The sequence below is a fragment of the Lonchura striata genome, chromosome 8, assembly GCF_050655825.1.
Source record: "Lonchura striata isolate lonStrDom1 chromosome 8, ASM5065582v1, whole genome shotgun sequence".
Classification (NCBI taxonomy): Eukaryota; Metazoa; Chordata; class Aves; order Passeriformes; family Estrildidae; genus Lonchura; species Lonchura striata.
This window is the reverse complement of record NC_140710.1, coordinates 20,747,993-20,770,649: the sequence shown is the minus strand read 5'-3', so window position 1 is coordinate 20,770,649 and position 22,657 is coordinate 20,747,993. Positions and strand designations below refer to the sequence as shown.

At 39.3% G+C, this 22,657-nt stretch overlaps 1 long non-coding RNA gene across 4 annotated transcripts in view; it reads left to right on the top strand.

The window, feature by feature from the left end:
* LOC144246768 (uncharacterized) overlaps positions 1-22,657 on the top strand; it is a 271,425-nt gene that overhangs the window by 30,650 nt on the left and 218,118 nt on the right. For all 4 annotated transcript variants that reach the window (XR_014956907.1, XR_014956909.1, XR_014956910.1 and 1 more), the window contains one exon: positions 280-8,668. This is a non-coding gene — a long non-coding RNA (uncharacterized LOC144246768). The remainder of the gene's footprint in view (positions 1-279; positions 8,669-22,657) is intronic.

Below are 22,657 nucleotides of genomic sequence, written 5' to 3'. Positions count from 1 at the left end.
TTATCAGGATTTAGAGTTATTGCAGCCAGACACAGAAAGGAGCATTTGCTCTTAGTGTACAAGAGTTGTACAAAAGAGAAGACAAAATGCTCAAAGGAATGTTTTTGAGGGAGTTCTACTTTTATACCAGTGTGCCCAAATTTCCCTCTTCTCTTGAAGAAGCAATGGATCCAGAAGTGTTTCACTCTTGAATCAGGAAAAGGATCCATGACCTTTGAGTACAAACTGCTCTCAGAAAGCTTGTCTTCTCTGAATGGTGTATCTTTCTGTCTTCTTCAGTGTCCTTTCACAGGTTTAACAGCCACACACATACAAGAAGCTTGCAAAAGCTGAATCCATCTTGACTCCAGTCCCGCAAGACAACCAAAGATTGCTGCAGAAATTCCAAGTAGTGGAACTATTTTTTCCAGAAGCCACTTGGAGATGGGTATAATGAGAAGTAAGGATTTTGCAAAGTACAAGCAATTTCAGATCTCAGATTCACGGACAGGATGTGACTTTCAACATCATGATTTGTTCATTTGTGCTGAGCTGCCAGCATGCTTCTGTCTGAGCTCTGGACAGACGGGGACAGTCAGCCACCAGGGCTGAGCACTTGAGGGGCTGAAAATAAGATCCTGGCCATGGTTTGCAGGTGACCAGAACCCCTCTGGGCAGAACAATCTGTGTGAAAGTAAGCTTTGTTCTTACTAGTAAGACTTTTCAGATTCCCTTTGTTACAATTACATTCACAACATGAGTGGAGACATGCTGCTAAGACTAAACTTGATGCTTGCACTGTATTGTAATAAAAATTGAAGATAATTTTCCATAGAAAGAGAGAGTAAAAGGAAACCTTCCTGTCTTTACTGTTGGCATAGCAAACTACCAATTGTTCAGCCTGCCACCAGCTCTGTACTGCTGTGTTTCATGGGAAGGAGGCAAAGGTTTGATGCACTAATTTTGCATTCTTTGTAATTTTACACATTTCATGGCTTGTCACAATCTTACTTGCATTTGAATGCAGTTTGCCTGTGTGTTAAATATAACCTTTTAAAATAAGTGACATTTCCTGTATTTTATGTGGTGAAAAACTGCAAAGTAAGTCTTAAAAATATTAAATGGCATGCATGATAGACCAATGAAAACAGGAATCTTGGTGTTTCACCTCTTCAAGGGGGTTCAAGCAGTAAGCAATCCACATTCAAGGTGTCAGCAAAGACACCACAGGACATCATGTAACAGATATTGCTGTCTTATTCCTCTCTGTGCCAGTTCCTAAAAGCTGAAGCCGTGATGTGGGTTCAGTGTGTTCCTGGGTACTGTGAGGAAAGGCAGTCTTTGCTCTAAAGGGTTTGTGATTAAAGCCAATCTTACTCAGATTTTTAATTTTATTTTTTTCCCAGAATGTCAGAGATAAGAATAAATTTTACTGCCAATGATGCAAATGGTTTCTCTTGATTTTGCTGAGCATATAAAATGAAACATTTTTTATCAGGTTGAGGAAATATTTAACCCTAAATTAACTGATTCTATCCTGCAGCTATGCATGCCAGGAACCACCAAGGACTGAAGTATACTTGCAACATGATAATTTAGGAACTGCTGAATCAAGTTTTTCCCTCTGTATGCCAAGGAAACAGATTTTACTTTCTTTGGTACAGGAAACAGCAAGGGAAAACATTGTTCAAATAAATTTTAGAAAAAAATCACTGACCATCACTAACATCATAGATGTGTGTGGGCCAATATTAAATGAAAAAGCCCAATCCAGATGTGCACACATTTTAGCTCACAGATGAGTCTAAGCACTATAGCACATCTCTATTGCGCGTTGCTGTATCTTGTTAATGTCAGCCTGAAAACATTCCAGGCAAATCTGTTCAGAAAAAGAGCACAGGATGTACAAATCTCACTAATCTAAACAAGATGGGTTGCTACATACAGGTATGCAGTTTACAAGGCATGGAGCATATGTTGAGTGAGCAAAACAAAAGAAATCGTGATCATGTAGCAATCAACCATCTGAATAAGCAAGGATGCTATGCACAAATGTCTTTCATCACTTAAATGATCACCTGCATTTTCAAAAGGCTTTATTAATGTATTTGATGACTTTTTTGCTTCTAGTGTCATTATTTTATATTCAATTAAGTATTATTGAATATAGTTCATGCAGACAACAAGCAAAATTCTTAATAAGCTAATAACAAGTCTTAATAGACCGTAATTATAACAAAGTATCTTGATCAAGAAACCCTAACACTCCTAACCCTCTAAATCCAACCTGATTGTAACAGGATGTTTGCCAGCTGTTCAGATGGGAATGGGCCAGAATTCATAATTTAAAATAATAACTAATGAATATTTTTCTGCAACAGATATATATATTTTTTTTATAGACCTGAGTGCCTATAACTTTTGTGTATTAACTGTGTCCTCAGAATCTCATTTTTGTCCTCTGTTTTAGTACAGCCAACCAGAACTTGCCCCAAAGGAACAGCAGTGAAACACCCTGGTGTTCAGATGTGCAAAAGTCAGTGCAGCCTGTGGCTCTGGGGACCAGAGCTGTGCCCTGGGGCTGCTGTGGGATGTGTAATACACAACCTGGGTCACAACTGGTCACTTGCCTCTGCTCACTAATTTGGCTCTGTGGCCTCCATGGGTTATAGGGCAGCAGGAGGCCAAGGGCACAAGTCTGTGGTGATGGTTTTCCCTTGGTTTTGTCCATTTCTGGGTCAGTTTGTTCTGCCTTTACACTCCTATGGCTTTTATGCCACTCATGTTCCTGATCAGTGCCTGCAGAGGTGTCTCAAAGCTCATGCTGTAGCTAGGCACAGCAAAGTGAGTCAGCTGCAGCCTGCACGGCAGCACTGAGCTGTGTCCCAGCAGAGCTGGTGACGTGTCCCAGGCCTGCTACTGCAGGTAATTCTGTTCCGTAGTCAGGAGAATTTGCTACAATTGGCCTGTCCCCAGTGATTTCCCTGGCTGCCCCAGCTCCCTGTGCCCACCTGCCGTGTGGGCAGTCTGAGACTGGTGCTAGCAGCGCTGTGCAGGGGCCTCTTGGGGCTGGGCGTGCCAGGGACTGGCACAGTGCTGGCAAAGCCATGCCATCCTGGGCCCTTCTTCCAAAGCACAGCTATGCAATGGGCATGGGGAATTACTTACAGAAATGTCTGAGGAGCTTTACAGAGAAGACCCATGTTACAGAGTTAAAGAGAAAAAACACACCCAGCCATAAGAGAAATGACAAAGAACATGAAGGAGATGAAAAATGGAGACAGAGAATGCAATGATAGGGAGGCAGCTCTGAAATGCTGCATGGTTTTGTTTTCTCTGTCATCTCATCTGCTGTCTAATCTGTAGCTCTTCCAAGAAGGAAATAAAATACAGCTTAGCTTGTGGAAGTAAGGAGGGCAAGTCTGGAGCTGGATATGGCCCACTTTATGTAGGACCAAAAATTCTAAGGATGACAGTATAAGCCACAGAATGATGGATTGGACATGGGCATGGAGGGATGCTCTTCAGGGCATGCTTGATATTTTTAAAACAAAATGCAATAGAAAGGGCACATGTCTATTTGCCGAAAACAGACCTTACCTCGAAAAAGACTCCAAACCGACTTTTGCAAGTGACCATAAATTTAAAAGGAAAGACTTGTATTTCCCTTCTCTACACCTTATTCTACTTCTGTTTTCCCCTGTGAGAGGGAGGTGAAACAAAAAGTGGACTTAAACCATCTTGTAGCGGGAGCAAGATGATGCTTCTACAGCCTGACAGCACTGGTTAAGACTGATTTTGATGAAATCCTTTTGGTTTTTTTGCTGCTGCTTTAAAATATTTTAGGGGCAGTGACTAAAATATTTGAAATATTATGGCGAAACCAACCTTGGGGTGCACAGTTTATATGGATATTTTAATAGACTGATTTCTGGAGTCTAAAGTTTTTTTGTTGGTTTATAACATGCGGGAATATAATAAAAACTTAAAATTTGGCATGAAAATACAAATTATTTACCTTCTTTAAAGAACTTCTAGGAGCATTCCCTTCCCTTCTCTCACAGTTTAAGAATTAATGGAGAGAATTTTTAAAAGATGAAAACTGTGTGGTGGTGGGATAGCTTGCTTGACATTTCTCAACAAAAACTGAGTTCTTGGTTTCAGACTATTTTTCTAGCCTGAATGAATTTTCATGGTTACATCGTAAACCCTTGAAAATCACAATTTATAGGGAAATGGGTGATACAACCTTAGTTATGGTATATAATGAGCTGCCATTCTAAAAAAAAATGTTAACTCCTTCTGGGAACTTGTGACTATATTGTGATGTTCATGCACCATCTGTTTGGTTATATTCCAGAAAACGTGATGGTGAAACATGTATAGTCTAAGTGTCAGTTTAGATTAAGTGATCAGCTCCATGAACTACAAACACAGACACACACCTACGCAGCTAATCAATCTCGACTTCATTTGTCAGTTCAGTGCATATCATTTGCAGAGGAGAGAACAAACTCATATGTTTAATGTGGTTAACTTTGCAATAGGGAAGCTTTTCCTGATCTATATGTTTTTCCTTGTCTATAATTCTGTTTTGGTAACAAAATTTGAAACTGGGGAGTCACGCTCTTGGGAATGCTGATGTTGGCTTAGAAATCATGACTTCTGAGATGTAAAGACTTGGAATCTTATTAATTAGTCTCTAGGCCCCTTAAAAACATAGGCATGAATTTCACAAATTAGCAGACATCCAGAGTGGGACTTTGAACAAGTTCTAACAATTATCAATTATTTGGCCAAGCAAACACTTTCAGCAGGTAGGTAATAGGGTCTGCCCTCTGACCCCATGGCGTGTATCAGGCAGGATGTGGAGCTGCAGAGCGCAGCAGTTCTTTGGCTTTCACCACTGCGCTTTCATACTTGGCACTTGTGGGTCACAAAACTGGCAAGACTGCAGGTACAAGGAAATTTTATTGGCTTAGTACAGCCATCAAAAGTTGTTGGCCAAAGAAATCTCAGCAGCTGGGGATGGATATATTAGAATTACTGGTGGAAAAAAAAGCAGAATGGGTCTTCCTCCTCCGGCTCTGCACAGAAGAAATGAATGAAGTGTAGGGATTTCAGTTTAAGTTAATGCTGTGTTAGCTGATGCACAAGCAGCTTCAATTCTCTTTAATTAGTGCAGCATTAAGTGACAAAGTATTTAATCAGCAAGCTAACAAGTGCAGTGGCTGATTGCTCTGTGCTCGCACTTGTGTGGGGGCGTGACTGAAAAAAGTAAATAAAATTACTTTCCTTGCTTTAAATGAAATGGGATCCCTAATTTTATTACAGCTGCAATTGGTTTAGAGGCATGATAGAGCAATAAAAATTGATTCTATCCTGTTTTATTCCTTTAACAAAGTATTTCATTTAAAAAGCTAATACTGTAATTTAACTGTTTAGCTTCTTGAGATATGAATTTAGGCCTTATTTCTGCAGTGTCTCTGTCAAGGGAATGATCCAGCCATCTTGTCTTGATGTTTTACTCTTGCATCTAAAGCACACATCTTTCTATTTGCCACTGATCAGATTGAAGATTGAGCCCCCTTTTCTTAGAATGGTATAGAAATCATGATCCAAGTACATAAGCTTATTAACTTTCAGTATTGCGATTCATTACATCAAGGTCTTAAGATAAATACTGTGAAAACCCTCTAACTGCTGCAATCCACTTACTGGCTTAGTAATGCAGATTACTATCAACATGTCACCCTGCACTATGCTCTCTGCTGGGTTCCTGTTGAATACGGTCCAGTTCGGGATTTCTGTCTTAGATCCAAAATCCTCTGCATGGACCCTGCAGTTGTGAGATTGTCACTCTAGTGTACTAAACCAAAACTACATGAACTGGCAGTGGATTATTTGTATGGTTCTTTCTTGCCACTGAGTTTGTGGATCTCACACACATGAGCTGGAATTGGCCCATGCACCTGCTCACTTTCAGACTCAGAGCTTCCAGTTCCAAGTGGAATGATTGCTGAACCTGATGTTCCAGGCACTGGGGGCACTTCACGTATTAGGTACCCACCAGTCAGAAAGGCAAACCTTGTGCTAAGCACTTTCTGAAAGTAAATCAGATGGGAGGCAATGGTGATAGATGGAGGAACTCGGAGAAATAGTGAGTCTGTATTTATTTATGTGGGCATTAGTGTGAGAAAGTGGAAACTCAAATGGGCTTTGAAGTAAGTGAACCAACTACTTTAGCATTAGGTAACTACCTATTCAGGAACTTCCTTTGTAACTCTCTAAGAGGGAGAAAAGAGACTTTTCAATTAACGGATAAGAAACATGACTCACAAATGCAAAATGACCCCTTGTAGCTGAGAGGCAAAAAATCCAAAATATTGAGATTTTTGTCATTGTTTTCAAAGAGCTCATAATTTCAGCCATAATTAATGATACATAGTTGGAGCCATCCCAGAAACATGAGCCTGGGAATAGGGGCTGAAAAAACTCAGGTGGAAAGGCTAAAGTAGCTCTGATGTGACTAGGTGGTTTGTGGAGGAGAATGGTGCAGAGCACACCACCACCCAGCCCTGGGAGCAGGGGACAGAGGTGCATGCCCGCAGCCCTTCCTAAATCCATGCCTGAGGCAGCAGAAGTCATCCAAAATCTGTAGCATTTTCTCCATTCTTTATCAACAGCAGCACTCCTGGGAAGTTTGTTTTTTGAATTTACAGTAGAGTGCTGAGGGAGGTTAGCCTGAGAAGACAGACGTGGAAAACAGACCCTTGAATATGAAGTTGACAGGTTTTATTTAGAAAGCTGGCATATGCACTGGCTGCATTCATATCTGCAGTGTTCCCCAACTTGACAGGCAATCTAGAGTATGGTGTATATTAAAGAGAAGCAGTTTTGAACTCAGATTTTGGTTCCTTTCATATATTCCTGTAACACTGAACATTTTTAGACACGTACTGGTTTTGTTTTTCAGTAAAGACTACATGGCTTTTTTTTTTTTTAACAGCTCACTGAAAAAAAATTATGTAGTAGCATAAGTCTGGCTGCCTGGTTAGGCAAGTTTACTTGCATTTTTTAAATGAAAATATAATACCATAAGAGTTGATCATAAAAGCCTGCCTGAAAAAAGTATAGGAATGCATGACAAAGTTTTTTATGGTTTTAATTTAATCTCAGAAATAATGTCCAGCAACTAGAATACTCTACATAACTATGTAAGCAGTATCAACTTAACCAGTATTCCTTTGAATTTCTCAGTGACCTTAGGAGAATGGGTTGATACTGCATCTCTCCTTTGAGATGACAAAGTAAATGGTCTGTTCATGGGATCTAATGCTGAGTTATTTCATCTCATTCAAAAAGAAATATATGTATAAGAACTATATGATTGCTCATCCATCTGCTGTTGACCTCAGTTCAAGTTCCTGACTCAAGAAAATGTCTTTGGGAGAGCACTTAAACATAATGCCTGTTTTTACATGCTTTTCTGATGGGGGGCTGGGCTGCAGAATGTGTGCAAGTTCTTTCTTAAACTAAGATAGAAAAAAAAAGTATGTAGTACTGTTGGAAATCTTTCAAAATGGGAAAAATTAGATAACTTCAAAAAACCTGCCAGACATAATTATTGAAGTGTATTAGTCCAGAGTCAAGTGTTGCTAGATGTGTGTAATGAAGTCTACCAGGCTGTACTTTAAATGTTGAACTTAAATAAATGTCTTTCATTTATTGAAGAAGGGGTTCCCACAAAAGTCTTCCCTTGTGTGTAGAAGTGTTACTGAAGAACTCTGTCACGTAATTTCCTCACAAGCAAATTCCGATTACACACAGAGCACACCGCCATCATTGTGATGCTCCTTTGTGATCCTAGAACCACAGGATTTGCTGCTGGGAAAGATGTAGGACCTGGGAAAGCAGCTGAACAGTTTTGTAGTTCATCTTAAATTGGTCCCACTGGCTAAAAATTATCAACTATTTTAGAGTTATTATGAAATAACTTTTTTAAAGTAGCAAACAGAGAAGCCTCCTGCAACTTTCTACTTAAGCCAATCTCAGAGATAGCTCAAAATCAAATAAAAATAAATTGAAGTTAAAATTTTGTTATGCAAGTTAAAACAATTTAGGTATTGTATTAGTCTCTGTAATATTTTCTTGGATTTATACAGACTTATCAATCTATCCCATGACTTTTACAGTTCTTTTACAGATCTTCATTATATTGATTTACTGAGAACAAGTGTGAAAAGAACAGAAAAATAAGCATATGACAAAAATGAATTATTAGGACTTCTCCTAAAGTGGGGGCTTAATCCGTGTAAGTAGTCTATATGGAAACAACCCCAGGTGTGGAAGGCTTTTCATTCAGGAGATGATAAGACCCAATATCTGGCACCTGAGTGAGTCAGTGTGCAGATGGGGGTGATTGTTCGGTGGCCAATCAGCCCATTCCTCAAGTAATATCAGGGAACCCTCGAGGCAGCTGTTTCTGAGTCAGGGATTTTCAGGTTAGGCCTTATAAAGCAAAAGAATTTACCATCTCTTCCCTCTCCCTCCTGGAAACCGCTGAACTCCACCAACCAAAAAAAAAGGTTATGTATTTCTTTGGAGTATAAAGTGTTTTATCTTCTGTATGTACCTATAAAGCCTGAAGAGCTGGAGGAATTATGGAAAACTGATTGTTTATTAACTGGTAAGTGAAATGAACTTGTGGTTTTAATCCAAACCTCACAAGTGCATGTTCAGATAATAAGTTCTCTAACTATTGCTACTTCTGTTTTGGTAATCTTAAGAGAAAGTTCCCTGGAACTGTCATTTGGGACTGAGGCTAAAAGGCAGAAAATAAGGGTCAGGAATCACACAATCAAGAAGATTTCCACTTTCATTTATCCACACTAGGTGCTGCTTCTGTTTATAGCTGGAGATTGCTCATAGTAAAATGATGCTCATGGGAGAGGATGCTACTTCATGGTCTGAAATGAACTTGTGGCAACATGGGCAGTTATTCCTTGACAGGAGAGCCGAGCTTCTGGGAAACCCTGGACTAGGAGAGAAGGTGTTAGCAGTGTTAGCCTGTTAACAGTATAAATACTGTTTTCTGCAGACTGCTTTCTGGATGGACTAGCCATGCAGATTTATGGCATCTCGGTGGTTTCATGACACTGCCTGCTGTGCAAACCCTGGAGCTGGTTTTTACTGCAGACTAAGTACGGCAACACTGGGATCATAGATGCACATAGAAGTGGGAAGTACAAATGGAAGTGATGATTTTGGAGTGATACTTTCCTAGATTTTTAAGGCTCTTGCTTTACTACACTGGTATGTAGGAAATATTTTTAATATACATTTGTTTTTCCTTGGTTAAAATGAGATATTTAACATAGAATGCTTTCTGTGTATCTGGACAAAAGGGAGTAAACAGAAGAGGGGCAAGGACAGGGAAAGAGGAGAAGAGAAAATCTCTGAAGAAGCTGAGGATCTTTCCAAAGAACAAATAGTATGATCTACTTTGTAGTTAAACTGATTAGCTCTCTTATAATCACATCTCAGCTGATGAACTTTGTGATCTTCCTCTGTAGAGCCCTCTATGGCTGTTCTATTTCATTCCTTAAGAAGATTACGTGGGTAATCCTGAAGCTCCACAAAACCACCAGTTGTTTGGGCTACTGTATGATATGGCTTTTGAGGCAATCCTTTGACAGTTCAGAAGTAGGATTGTGAGTAGGCTCAGTTATTTGTGTACCTGCTGCTCGCAGTCTGTGTGGCCCTCTGGGCTGCATTTCCAGCAGGATAAGTAACTGGCCCTTAGGAAAACCGGACCAAATCAACCTACCCTCTCTCCTGCTTTTCCTTCCCCAGGGACTGTTTCTGTCTGCAGCAGCACTGCTTTCCTTGCTGTAATCACATTTGCAGAGTCTGTGTCTTTACCATCTGGCTGTTCTAGGGTTGCAAATGCACCAGGTGTTGGTAAATTCATCCTCTTCATCAGGAAGGCTGCCTTGCAGTGTGTCTAGAACAGAATTATTAAAGAAAACAGAAAATAACCAGAAAACAGATATATGCGTTAGAGAGAGTAAATCCAGGAAAGCCAGTCATTTGTAGGTTGAGCTGTAAATAATATTCATGCCAAAACTGGGTCAAAATCCTTGTTCTACATAATCTGCTGGGACACAATGGTAGCTTTTTGGCTGGGATGTTTTCCTGTAAGCTGCACTGTCTCACCATCCTACTGGAAATGTCACTCACTACAAATGAAATTTCTAAATTTAAATACACAACCCTAACTCCAGAGGAATGTAGGAACTTTTATTTTTTTTTTCTCATAAGAGTTCAGAAACCTGTGATGATAGAATATATTTGTAAGGTATGAGTTAAATACTCTGTTTCCTGTTTTTCTGGTGTGCCAATATTAAGGACACAATTTAACAACATGTTAAGCTGGTGCTTAATTCTATGCATCTTAATGATCTAATGGTAGTAGGCAGTAGTGTGGCTGTTTGTCTGCTTTGATTTAAAGACTTCCTTAAATGCATTGCTGATTTTGGCTTTCTCCACCACAGGTTAATACATTGTGATTAAAAATGAATAAGTGCAGTCATATCATCAGCCACAAAGTTGTCTTTGTCAATCCATTAAAATAAGATTATTCTCATCAGTATGTTTATTCTTTTCCATCCCCCCGCCATGAAGCCTGTGAGGGGAGGAAAAATGATTTTCAAGTTATAAATCTTATTATAAATGGGGAATTTCAGGCAAGTTCTTAAGAATGTCTTGCATTTAGTGTCTTTTTCTATGAAAATATAGACAGACATTGAAGTAGTTCTATCATGTCTTGCTTGCAGATATGTCTTTCTTATCCTAGAACAGTATCTTTTGGTCAAAGGGTTTTCCAGCATCTGGAGAATACATCCTGGGAGTAAGAGCTGCACACTGCTTGTGTCCTCCCTTAGGGCCATGATGACAGGTAGAGCTACTGCTGTTTGCTGCGGTTTGATTACAAACACAAGATTTTGTGAGCCACGGGTGCTGAGAAAATCATGTAACAACTTGTCAATGCTTTTCTGACTGTGGAAATCTGATTGCTTAAAAAAAAAGTAAACATATGGCTATTGTGTTTGATTAATCTGTTTCTTCACATTCCCTGGCAAGGAATGAAGGGGTCACCAGACTCAAGCATAGATAAGTCACTTCTGGTTGCCCTTCAATTTGATCTCTAGTAATCATCATTAATGTTGGTGCAGCTTAATTGAATGTTTTGTATCGCAAAATGGATCTGTATGGAGATCAGCACTTTCCATGTTAAAAGGGCTCAGTAAAACGAGAATTATCTGAAAAATGTTTTTGACAGGGTGTCTTAAGTGGCAGACTTAGGGACTGAAACAGAAAATTTCTGTTGTGAGGATCAATTTTATCAGTGGTGCTAAGGGTAAATGGAAAATGGATTGATCATCTGGTGCCTGACAGTGCAGGACAGAGAGGGTTAATAACAGGAGTATTCTTTCCCCATGTTGTTCTGGCTGAGGAAGCTCAAGGTAGCCAAATGTAGGGATATGGTTTGATTGACAATTCATTAATCAAGGCATTGATTGTTTCCTGCCATTCAGCTTGTAGACAGGTTGTTAAGTAAAGAAGTGTCTAATTAAAATTCCTTTGTGGTGTGATTCCCCTAGAAACACATGAAACTAACAGATGAGGCGGCAGAAGAATTTAAAAATACTGTTTGCCAGTGTTTCAAAGTACCTGTTTTGCATGATCAGTTTAGAAATCCGATTCTGGAGGTTTGTCCTTCGATGTAGCTGCCCTGGGAAGTTTCGAGACAGGTACATGCCTCTGCTTTCTTTTTTGCTTTTGGCTAATGGCTTTGTATTTTCTAATGACAACTTACCAGGGAGAACTGTGATAAACCGGAGCTTCCCCCAATATAAGGAGTAAACAAACCAGGGAATTTAGTCTACTTTTGGTTGAGGAGGTGAATTTGAGTTGTTGATGGATTCTTTTCTTCCTTGGAAATTGATGCATGAACTTAGGAGTAGAAAGGAGCTTATCTGTTTTAACTCTCTGAAGGGTAGGGAGTATGATAGAGAAAAACAGCTTTTCTGCTTGTGGAAATTACATGAACAGCAGAATTTAAACATTAAAAATTCTCTCACTTCAGGAAGTCAACATGCTATAGCTCAGCCTTGTGGTTGCTCCCATTGTACTGATAGTAATTTTCTGTCCAATAGTTTCTGTAAGACAAATATTCTCTCTATTGCAGATATCACCTGCTGTTTACTCAAAGAATTACAGTTTCTCAGCCTTCCTAGCTCCCAAAGGAAGTGTTAGACAAACTAGGCTGCCACAGGAATTGTAGAATCCCAAATGTTTTGTATGAGGAGTGCTTCTAAAGGGTAAAATAATGCTAAGCAAGCACAACTTTTTAACTTTTAGACATTTCTATTGCTATCTTGTAATCTGTAAGACAGTAAAAAAAAAAAAAAAACAAACTTCTTCCTAGTAGAGAATTCTAAATTGTATCTTGCAGAATTGGAGAACATAGAGTGGCATTATATTCCAAAGTACTGAGATACAGCTACCAAACATTCAGAGGAGACAGAGCTGTGTGTGTGTGTACATATATATACAGCTGGCAATAGCCGTGTTTTGTATTGCAATGAAATATAGGGATAAAGACCCATGAGTGAAAAGGTGATTGTAACTACACTTAATGCAGGTATTTGCATATTCCATTATGATAGAGGGATTAAATGAGATTTCTTTTACATCAGTATAAAAGGATCTTTCAATATTGTAGTTATTAATTCTAGATTTTACATAAAATACTTGTAAATCAAACAGGTTTCCTTCATGTCTACATATTTCTAGAAGCTGACTGCAGTGTCATTGAAGTGCTTGAAATAGGGAGATATAAGAGTTGCATGGCTTGAGACACTGAGAAAAGTAAAAAAGTCACCTCTTAGAAAAACAAGGCCTGGAAAGATGAAGAAAATAAGTTGCTTTATTTCTTATTAAAGTTTTTGGCTGTGGAGAATCTGTATTCTTTAATGGGATTATTTCTGATTATTTTGTGGTAATGCTTTCATGAGGATGCAAGTTGACCACACACTGCAATCCTTCTGATTGTATGGGAACTCTGATAGAAGGCAGCAGACAGAGCACTGTCACTTGCAGGCATACCCACAGACCTGCTGCTAAGTTTTCTTTTATCTAAAGAAAGTGTAGTAAACCTCCCTTGGGGCTTAAGTGAGAGAAGAATAAGTCATAGGAAAGATCTGGAGTTGTCTGTATATCTATAAGTACTTTCTTCTAATTCACTATTTTCTTAATGGAAGATGGACTTCAGTCCCAAAAGTGGCAAACAAATCATTTGACTACATTTGGGAAGAATGTGAATAATAATTCTGTGGTGTGATTTATTATGTGCCATTAAAAGCAAATTAGGTTTAATCAGAAATCATAGAAAATATGTAATTAAAAAGCTCTCAAAATGTATGGGTTAAAAAATGTCACTTAGTATGGGTTTATAACAGCTTCATTTGTCCATTCAGTACTTGGAGCTGTATGGCAGGGCACAATCACATGGTATAGCACAGTGATTTATCGAGCTGAGAGCAGACACTAATGAGAAAAAGCTTTTAAAATAAAGACTTGTATTATATAATTTACGTAGTTATGGCCATAAAAATTAAAAAAATACTGAACAGATAGTTTCTAGGCTTAAATGTGAAAGTGTCCAAGCTTTATACCCTTATGCATATAAGAATATAGTAGGAAAGAACTGACAATAAATCTGGAGGACAGCTATATCTTGCTAAGTGGCACTTCAAAACTTGTATGAATTCTAAAAGCTAAAGTCAAACTTGCCTTTTGCTCCCTTCCTTATGCAGTGAGGAGTTTGGACTTCAGCTGGTGTTGAGTTTTTTTATTGTAGATTAATAGATACCTCTTGCATACACTATAGAGGCACAGGTCATAGAGAAGCCTATGTTATTCAATACAATATAGGCAAAAAAGTTGTTAATAAATAATTTATCTAAAGAGTTTTTGTGGTAGCAAAGGTGGTGACGAACTCTGGCTGGCATAAGTCAGCAGTGCTGACATTAGAAGCTCAGGGCTGACTCCCATTTTCGTCTAGGTGACAATGCGCATCATCAGCTCTTGCTCCTGTTTAGTAGTTGGCTGGAATTGCTGTGCAGTAATGTGGGAAGGCACTGGCAACCTGGAACACAGCTTTGCACATAAGTAGGAAACAGCTGTGGAGGGAATTCTGCTTTGTCCCAAGTTATGTGGAACTTCTGAAGTTTGAACTGGGTTTGAGCCATAGCAAACATCTTTGCTGCCATTAGCAGTTGTGTCTCTGTCAAAAAGACCTGCTTGTGCTTTCGGATTGAAAAAGGTTTTGCTAATGACAAGCGTAAAGAGAAGAAACAAAAAAGTATATAAATAACATTTCTAGTAGATAACTTCATCAGTAAACAGAATCTTACTGGAGAATCGAGTGATCTATTGTCTAGGTACTTTGATGTACAAATAGATTCCCAGTTCATAAATCTCCGTTTACAAAGGCATGTAATATTAAGTATGTTTGGGTTTTTTCCTGACTGACATCTAGTAACTGACTTGGTAATACCAGAGAACTATTTCTAGGGCTATTTCATGGCAGTCTATGCACTTCATACAGCTTCCAAAGGTAATGCTGCAAACATTACAATGCTATTCCAACCAGTAGCTCAGAGCAGGGCCAACCTGGGGGCCCTGTCCAAGAGGGACTTCAATGATGCTAAATAAACATGTATGTATTGCACAAACTAAATAAACTTCCACTATATTTTCTAAAAAATGCTGAAAACCCTCCAAAACCCAAAATAAACCAACAAAAAAGGAACTACTTCAAGGACTAGTGGACTCTCAAACATGGATTTTATTTGTGAAGGAATGGGAGGGATTCTTTTTCTTAATTGCTTTTAGCAGCAGGATTGAAGAAGCTGTGTAAGAATCTGTAATGGGCATCTTTGTAAACCAGGAATAGGCCAGGTTTATCAATCTTGCTTCTACCTGTGGAATCACTGGAGATCCTGTAGGGTGGATGGCCTTCCTTTGGGGTCAATGCTTCCTTTCACTAGAAACTGTACAGGGGCCCAACTATGTATCCTGATGAGTGTTGCCTCAGCACCTGAGAAAGACCTTTCCTGCTACCCCAGGTGATATTTATATGAATATCATAGCTGAGGAGAGAAACAGGCAAGTCTTTTGCCCAGCCCAGGAACCTGAGCCAGGCTGGAGGCCTGTGTACTGTGCATGCTGAATGGCTGCGAGTAAAACCACTGCCTTGTTCAGATTCAAAAACATAGGATTATTTTAGCACTGTGTTTCTGAGTTGAGTAGATATGAAGGATGGCTGTCAAAACCTACTGCAGGAGGAGGAGCTATTGCATACCCAAGTACAACCTCTAAATTTTTGGCACCTTGGGAACTAAAGCCATGAGGGCTGTTTTGTGTGGTATAAGCCTGGAGTGAGTCCTTTGTATAATATAACATGGGCGGGTTTTTGCAAGGTGTATTAGTCCACATACCTGGTGAATTACAAATGATTCTAATTATAAAACAATTTATCTTTTTTTTTTTTTTTTGGAGTTCTTCATTCTTATACAATAGTCAGTCTTAGAGGAAGCTACCAGGGGACATTTCAGCCAACTAATAAAAAATGCAATGTTTTCTGAATGTGTGATCTTTGCTTGGCTTTTGTTAGATTAATAATTTAGTAAATATAGTTGAGTGTGTTTAATGCAATTTTCTCCTCTTTAAAATGTTCTCGTAGGTAAACGAAAAATCACTTTCATTTGTGCTTTCATGAACAGAATCCAATTTTCCCTCCCTTCAGGATGATCTAATGCTGCAGCAAATAGGGGGTGGAGAGTGGAGGGGAAGGGTTGAGCAGCCAGGTTGTTCAAGCATTGCTGTCAAGTTTGAATGGCCAGTGCAAATTAATTGCTTCTCATAGTTTCTGTCTTTGCAAGCACTTTGCATATCACCATACCTTCAACTGAAGGAAGCTTGGTGGCAGTGCTGTGGCAAAGCAGGCAGTACAGGTGAGGCATGAGGATGGCAGGAGAAGCAGAGTCTGCTCTTTCTTTGCCTGCCCTGCATGGACACAGCAGAGATACAGTGTTTGGGCTGGGATCTGCTCCTCTGCTGGTCTGTGCACAGTGTTGGGGTCATGGTGATTCCAGGTACTGATGCTCTGACAGCTCAACACTTCTCTGGCTCTTAGTGAGTTCTCCTGGCCTGCTGCCCTTTTCCTCTTCCAAATGGTGCTCCTTCACCATGTGTCACACCATGGGCTACATAAAAGACAAGTTCCCATTTGCTCCAGTCACTGCCCCAGTGGCTGTGAAGGGTTGATGTGCACGGCTGTGACTGCCAGCAGGTGCCTTTCCTTCACATGACTCATGGGCTCCAGAGCACAGCATGTCATGGAAAAGATAAGGAAGGAAGGATATGGCCATCCACCCACCAGCAGCTGGGCTGACTCAAACATTGTATTAAACAGGTCTGCTGCCTTCTGCTGGAAATAGAAACTAGCAGTAAGCAAGAGTGTCACACAGGCTCTCAACATTAGCAGAGGATAACGCCTCTTGTTCCCTAGAGGCTGTCCAGCACATCATCTGCTGCTGTGGGCTACATGCTCAGCAGCCAAAAATTGGCACTTGGGGAAAAGATATTAAGTATTTTTGCCTAATTCTCCGGAAGTCCTACCGGAAACTAGACCAGGAATTGCACTGCCTGGTATGAAAATTGTTTTGTTAAATGGTTCAAATACTTAGTCTAAAAAAATAAAGACTCTTGTCCTTTCACAACCGGAGTACAGAGCAGAATATTCAGGTAAAAATAATTTATGACAGTAATATGGCATAAACCAACTTTTCAGCAGCTAGTTGCTTAAATTCCTTCTTCCCCACTCCACACTTGTCAAACCTGTAGGGAAATCACGGCAAGAAATACCCCTTCGGCCTACTTTATTCATCACAAATAGGATGTTGTGTGTGAGCACTTAACTGTGTAATGAAAGACGGATCTCATATGCAATGATCTGGAGGATCAAGAGGTCAACCCGTTTTCTGAAACGAAGTCTAATTTTTTCTGGCAACATCTAATATTAATTACTAAAGCTCACACCTTTCCCCATTAAATTCTGAACATTTATGCACATTAATATGAGACATCTAATGGCTTGACAGCTTTAATTTTTTTCACTGTGTGCATTTCATTTTGTTTAACCACAAGAAAACTGAACTTCTATTTATTATGGGAAAAATTGATTCAGAATAAATCCTGACAGTTTGAGTTACTTCTGAGCTTTTGTATTTAATGGAAACACAGTATGAAATCCCTTTCTATGCTCCCTGTGTGGGAAGGGGGGATTTGACAGTAGGAGAGCAGATATTACCACTAATAAAAGTGACTGCATGGCAGAGTGGGACAGGCATGTTGTGTAGGCATTTTGCTTCAGGACCCTTCCCCAGCAGGGAAGCCCCAGCATGCTGGTACTGAAGTGCAGACAGCCAAGAGCAGCTCCAGCAGGCAGCATTAGTTGTGGTAAGTGTGCAAGATTGCTGGTATTGCTGCCTTTACACCAGGGATATCTGCAGACCAGAGGTAGTCAATAGATGATCAGATGTCCCTTCTCCAACCATCTCTTGATATCTCCAGGCAAACTGGAGTCTGTATGGTAAATGCAGATGCTGCATTCAGGAAATAAGCCTCATTTGATCGAGCTCTTTCTCATTGCCACAATAACATTGCAGAGGTCTGCTGCTTACTGGACTTTGGCTGAAATGCTCAGTCTGGTGTGACAAGCATAGATGGCAAATGGATGTATTGCTGCAAAATGGAAAGTGGTCACCAACTCATTTCACACCAGCTACTGGAGAGATATCAGCTGAATAGAAAGGCATAAACTAGGTATGGGATTTAAGAAAGAAAAAAACCCAAGCCATATTTTGATCATTAAGAAACAAAGCATAAATGAAATACTGAAGAAGGAGTGAGGACATTGTGAGGCCCCAAGGAAATTCCTTATAGGAGAACAGTTACTGCGGCAGAATTCAAAAGTCATAGGGAGATGCTCAACAGCAAGGAGAGTGGAAAGAATAGATGTGCTGTCCTTGATAGGACCATGACTATTAAATGGCAATTTCTGCTTTTGCTTGCTTGTCTACCTTGTTTTTTCACTTTGGCTCAGCATGAATAGTAGCTTAATAACTGCTTTTGTACTGGTAGTCCCCTGACAGGAGTACTATCAGGTTGGATAAGCTGTGAGAAATTTAGCACTCCTGAAGCAGAGGTATTGAAGATTGGTCCTTGCCCTCCCTGTTGCTTATCATTCCTGTTCTTGTTGCCAAGGGGGGATTTCTCCTCATCACTTCTGGCACTTTTCAGTCTTTAAGATTGTTTTGTAAATCATGGATGTTGGAAGCACATATATCTAAGCTGTCTAGAGTTCAGGCTCTTGTGCAAGGATATTGTTTGACAGAGGAAGAAATCCTCCTTACCCTGCCATAACATAAGATAGTGAGCAGGAAATGGTCTGTTAGTTAAAGCAGATGGTTTCTCGGCAAAAGCCTTTTGTGACTTGTGTTCTCTGTAACTTTTTTTAGTGAGACGAACCAGCTTTCCTGATATGACAGCTACATTGCTGTGCCTTGTGGAAACATGCTGCCACTTATACTAATTTTACCTTGTAAGAATATGAGAGCGCAGTGGTAAAGCAAAAAAAGTCAGCATTGCTATGATTTGAGAGATGTTTTTTTTGTTTACCCAATGGCTGCCAATAGAGAGAAGTGATTTGATAAACGATGCAGAGAATAATAGCTTTAAAATATAAATGTGTTCCTGGTTTTCCTGATTTTTGCATATCTGCATTGTGAACCAATGCAGTTGCTGAAAGAGTGTTCCCCAAAAGGGCTGTTCTACAACTATGTGGTTTGCAAATGACAAGAGTTAGGGGAAAAATAATAAAGGCAAGCTTCTTGCAGAAGACTGCACTAACAGAGTTTACAGTCTGAAACAGGATGCATGTAAATGAATGTAGAGCACTGGTGTGGATAGAGGCCAGGGACTGCTGCTAACAGGGCTGGGGAGCTGGGAGATGCTGGAGTGTGCTGGCCCTCAAGGGAGTGAGGGGACCAAGGAGATGGTGACACATCTGACACATCTTGGTTTGTGCAGACCAAGGGAAAGGGGGGCATGTCTGCCTTTCCTCTGAGGTATAAAGGAGGAGCAGTGTCCTCTCCTCTAACTGGTGCATTGGACCTTTGTGGAAGTGGGAGATGAAGATAATTAATACTTTTTTTAGGTTATATTGACTTCCATTGAATATATCAAAGGGTTTCATATTAGAGCCTGAGTGACACTGAGGCTTGTCTTCCTACAGTGCTCTCAATCATGTCTTCCTATAATACCAGGTGCTGTCTGTGTTTGCTGGGAAGGGGTCATGGTGGTATCTGTTTACATTCTTGTTCCTAGAGTTATCCTTTTTTGGAGTGATCTGATACCTCTGAAGGTCAAAGTACAGGAACTAAAACTAATAATCACCTATAAAAATTCAGAAACAATCTCTGGAAATGCTTTCATATTAACTGTTTTACCATACATTAACCATATTAACTGTTGGCATAAAATATGAATTTTTAAATGATTGTGCATTCATTGTTCACATTTCAGCTCTATGAAGTTGAACTCATTGATTTTGAATTCATGTCTGAAGACACTTCAGTTTCCTCACCCTATATTAGGGCTCTAAGTGACAAGTTGATGACATCATGACAAATTTTCTTATGTAGTAAATGGTGAAGCCATTAACATATGACTTAACAGGACTAAAGGACTTTTGACCAAAGAGAATGGGTTCTCAAAGAAAAAAGTTCTTAGTCAAAACCAAATCTTCAATAATAGCAGGGAAAATATAGGAAATTACTGCCAAAGTAAATTGCATTTTGGATGAATATCATCTTCTTTCAAGTTTGTCCTACCATGATAATCCTTCTTTATTTACTGGTGTTGGCCTTTTCTGTTTAGAGACCTTTAGTGAAGACTTATTTTATATTTCGTGTATCATTAAAGTGACTTAAATGATCAAGGATGTTGTAGGCCTGACATTTATTTTTAATTATCAGCATAAAGAGCCATCTATATTCCACACCTGCTGCAATTATAAAAATATATTTTCTTCATTTATAAAATAAATTATATGCTTCAGGGAGTCAACCAGAGAGATGAGAGGCTGTTCTTTTTGGTATTCTCTCTATATTGTCAAGGTCTATTAGATCTGACTGCAAAGGCCCAACACTGTGGTTTTGATGCTACACAATTCATGAATTCCATGCAGTTCCTGGTAAGGGTGTCTGCATAGTAATGAAAACAGAATTGTGGAAGAAAACTACTCCAGAAGTGTTTTATCACAGCCTCATATCTACACTGCTGGGCTGTGCAGCCTTAGATATTGCATTTCTGAAAAGAGCTGTTTGGTGAGAAATTATATATTGGTCACAAAAAACTCAAGCTAGAAGAGAAAAGAGGCCCTTTCAGCTCTTAGATACCATCTAAAAAGCACTTTAGTTTAAATTTTGATCACTTTAAAGATGAAAAGTTTCATATGAATTGAAAAAGCTGAGCTATATTTTACTCAGCATTGCTTTCTGTTTTTTTGTTCCATTTGTATGTGTAAATCAGCATTAGTTATAAAATGTATACATAATTGTATTTTAGAAAATACAGCCCATTCAAATTAATCTAATCTGAGACTCCATTTGTCAAAGTACTCTGCTTTAGTAGTTCATACTCCCTTCTCATGCAGGCTGTCATATTTATTTTTTTTTAATGAAAAGTCTATCATTAAATAGTAATGGTATTTTAACACTCTTGGCAAGACTGGCTACAGCACAACAGTGGAATAAACTGGTTACAACTAAATAATCCTTCTTCACACTGTTGTGCCGTAGGTTAAACAGTCTCATCTAACAAGGCTGAGAGAAGCTTTCTCTACTTTTCTGTGTGATGGAAGAAAGCCTCTTTTATATTACACTAGATAATTTCTGTTTCCTAAGCTGCTCTCCCTGTTCAGCAGTAACTGACTTCAGTGAGTTTTGGTATCCTGTACAGCAAGTGAAGATGTCTTTCTTACATTTGGATGTTTTTTTTTTTCATTCAGTCTGGAGATTTCTTGTGATCCCATTAGATGTAGGGGGCCACACGGTCTTCTGAGTCCATGTGGCTCTCTGAGGTTTCCCTGTCTCACAGCATGTCACAGCTCTTCACACGTGGGAAGGTTTTACCAGCACAGGGTGTCTAATGTGACATGTTTCCTTCTTGGGACATACCAAGATTGTCTAGCATTTGTCACAGTGCAAATTATTAGCTGAATAACTTTTGATGAAATAAGATATTATGGCAATTTGGTAATTTAGTGCAAATTCATAAATTTGTTGTTTAAAAGTTAAAGTAATTAGTTAAAAGCATTTTGATTAATGATAGCTAACAGCTTGTATGTATGAATATAATAGTGCTGAGTGGCTGTATTCCATGTGAAGTGATTGATTGTGTTCTGGGGGTGCACATATGTTCTGGGTGCATAGAAATTACTGTTAGTCATGCAGTTTTACTAATGGGATTATTTTCAGTGGTGTCTCTGCCATTTTAATGTGCTCGCTTTTCAGTCTTATTCTAGATATCCAAGACTGCTCTATCTTGCATCAATGTGATTATTCTCTTGTTCTATTTCATGTAACTGTCATACCTCGGGGACAATGGCAACAAGAAAAATGAAAAGAAAATGTATTTTGATGTCTTGAAAACAGCAACATAGACAAGAAAAACCCCTGAACCAAAAATCCAAACCCATAATACCTTGTATTTTAGGCAAATAAAAGGTTTACTTTGAATTTTTGTGCCAAGACAATTTGGCTTTTAGGATAATGTTTCCACATATGTTCAACAGCCACCTAAGTAAAGTTCTTTGGATATCTGTCTTCCATTTGCTTTAGGTTGAGGTAGGAATCCAGACTGTATGGTGAAAGAAACTGGTCTCTAAAATGTTCACACAATTTGTTCGTCAGGATGCAGACCTTTATATCACTTGACATTCAGGAAAGCAAGTGTTCTTTTGTTACAAAACGTTTATTGAAATTTCATTTGAAAGCAACAAACTAAACTGTGTGGGCTCAGCTTAGCAAGAATGATGCAGCTGCTGTGGTGGTTTTGTTAGCACAGAGAGCCCACTTGACATCTCTGGCTATACCAAGAGCTCTGTGTGAGCACTAAGCTTTTAGGATATGGCCAAAGCCCAAGAGTTTGACTGAGGCCTTGCTGTGGGATGTTAGACATCACCTTGAGCCACTGGGGATTTTGATATGTAATATAAAATGGAATAACCCAGGAGGGGATCAATGTAATACCAAGCCACCATAGGGCAGAGAGAATGCAGAGGTGGCATCAGCTCAGTTTTGGCCCCTCTGACCTGAGCAACAGCTCTTTGGCTGCAACCCACAGATACAGAGCTACAGAATGTGTTCTGAAAAACAAGCCCAAGGTGCTAGACTGACATCAATTGTTGTGCAATGCTCAATTGTCTCAGGGATTCAACTAAAAAGGCAGTGACTGAGCATATCTTCTGCCATTCCCTAGT